Source organism: Berghia stephanieae, chromosome 5 (genome assembly GCF_034508935.2).
Source record: "Berghia stephanieae isolate SIO BIC M18660-M18661 chromosome 5, UCSD_Bste_1.3, whole genome shotgun sequence".
Lineage (NCBI taxonomy): Eukaryota > Metazoa > Mollusca > Gastropoda > Nudibranchia > Aeolidiidae > Berghia > Berghia stephanieae.
The window spans coordinates 34,364,505-34,367,004 of record NC_088364.1 but is presented as its reverse complement, the minus strand read 5'-3'; the positions used below and the strand labels follow the sequence as shown (position 1 = coordinate 34,367,004).

Below are 2,500 nucleotides of genomic sequence, written 5' to 3'. Positions count from 1 at the left end.
TTTAACCCCATGGGGCATAATAAACAAGTTTTCAAAGCCCTGAAGCTTCCAACATTACAGTTGATCGATATGGTCACTGTGATCTCGTGGATTGTTTACAGTATTTAAGCTACCTATTAACTTTTCTTAAGTAAGATTCAATATTTGATCATCAACGACCATGTTATAAACGAGTTGAGTGAAAGAAAAGTTGGGTCATTTCTGTTCAGAGTGCATTGAGGCCTACAGTAAGGGTAATAACAAGAGATGAAGTGAGTAGGAAAATGCCAGAAGACAATAGAGAGTACATTTTTTTCGCGGCGGTGATGGGGGTTCGAACCCTTACTGACCTTACTGGTACGACAACTCCGCCTGGTCGGTGAGAGCGTGACTCTACCGTATGAGCTATCCACGATCGTCACGCTCTCACACACCAGGCGGAGTTGTCGTACCAGGAAGGTCGCGGGTTCAAACCCCCATCACCGCCGCGAAAAAAATGTATTCTCTATTGTCTTCTGGCACTTTCCTACTCACTTCATCTCTTGTTGTTACCAACCTATGTGCCTGCTTTGTTTTAGTAAGGGTAATAGGTTGGTATAGCTAGTTTTCATTGAACATTTATGAGTATTCAGTGCTTGTGCGGTAATTTAGGGGATTAAAACAATCGTGCTCAACGGTATCAAAGTCTTATTATTATGTCGGGGTCATCGTGAATTGGTGTCAAAAGGGAATTCAGGTTTAAAATGATGAGTTATATGAAGGTTTAGAGTTTCCCTCTTTACCAAAGAACAATCTTTCTCCCGAAGAGCACAAATACATTTAGCAAGAATAACTATATCAGCTTAGGAAAAGAACAAAACACCAAAATACACAACGTTTTGGACTCAAAACTCTTCTTCGGCTTATCACAAAAACGTATCATTTAAAACTAAGACAGATGGCAGAGAATATTATAGTCTCATTAGCTTCTCAGCTGTCGGTCTGGATTTTAAATGATGTATTGAATGTTTTTATTGTTTTTTTTTGTTATTGGCTGAAGTAGGGATTTGCCCCAAAACGTTCCGTGTTTCATTTTTTAAATTTTCAAGCTGTTATATTATTTTGTTCATTATTTATTACAATCCACATCTATAGCTCTATAACTGCTTAGTATTAAAAATTCAACCTAAATTTTATTCAATCTTTAAACATTCAAATGACTTCGACACAGTGCTGTCATGAGGTGATTGGCCAACATTTAGTTTATGTAGATCAGGAATCCAAGTAAATTGTTATTTCCCTAGAAAATTTAACTCGGGAACTTGTGTGAACAAATCACAAACACATGGAACAAGAAACACATGGAATTAAAACACATATTCGCATTATATAATAAGTACACGAAATTGGTGGGTCATTTTACCAAAACATTGTGGCCTCAGTATTTAAGTTGCGAGAAAGACAAACCGATTCTATGTTGCATGCTTGAAATGAGGAAGATGAATATTTAAGACGTATGGTAAGAGATTGAAAATTTCATCAACAGCTTAAAGACTTTGAATGCAACTCTTAAGGATCATGATGGATGCAATCACAAGGTATGGAGTATCATAATTTGTCTGTAAATAAGATGCTGGACATTCGGTAATCTAATTATATCTGTTTTAATTTGAGAAGGTTAATGCACGATCCTTTTGATGAAATTATATCATGTCCCGCCATGCACATCATTAGCAGGTCATCTTTCATTTTTTTGAATCACAGTAATATTTGTTCATTCTCATCTATCTGTGTATCAAAACCTCATTTTGGTGTTGTTTTCTTAAACTTGTAAAAGAGACACAAATTATTTTTAAAATTCATTGACCAATGGAAGGATAGTTCAATGAATAGATGCAATTCAATTCAGAGGTTTATTTTAGGCGATTGCCATTATGAAACATAAATTAACACAGAATTTCTAATCAGTACAAGTAAAATCAATAATTAATCAAAGGAAGCAAGCAAACAATATATAAATAGATAGATTATATATATATATATATATATATATATATATATATATATATATATATATATATATACGTGAATAAATAAATAACACTTACTTGACTATGTGGGCACCATGATAAGTAGCACAAGCAATTCATTTGTCAGGAAACAAAATAAAATAGTAACAATCAATCACAATTTAAGTATGTAAATAGGTACCAGATAAAAACAAAGTTAATCCTCATTAAAAGAACCAATATATATACCGATAAATCAGCAATAAATCACAACTTAAGTATACAAATGTTAACCAGGTTTGTTTGTTTTAAAATCCATATTCAAAGACGCAACATATATACAAATAAGTCAACGATCACTCACATTGAAAAATAAGTCATTGATAGATAATTTTTAAAACCACACACAAACACACACATACACACACACACACCCACACACACACACACACACACACACACACACACACACATACAACTATCAGATTGTGAATAAAATACATGAAACACAACCAGTCAAATGTCACACTATA

At 33.7% G+C, this 2,500-nt stretch overlaps 1 protein-coding gene across 5 annotated transcripts in view; it reads left to right on the top strand.

Annotated features, from left to right (window-relative positions):
* The window catches only part of LOC144972801 (choline O-acetyltransferase-like), a 241,606-nt gene that overhangs the window by 173,414 nt on the left and 65,692 nt on the right, over positions 1–2,500 (top strand). For 2 of the 5 annotated variants that reach the window (XM_078914457.1, XM_078914456.1), the window contains one exon: positions 1,505–1,556. The exons of the other annotated variants lie outside the window; for them this stretch is intronic. The gene's annotated coding sequence lies outside the window, so the exon portion shown is untranslated. The remainder of the gene's footprint in view (positions 1–1,504; positions 1,557–2,500) is intronic. 5 annotated transcript variants of the gene reach the window in all.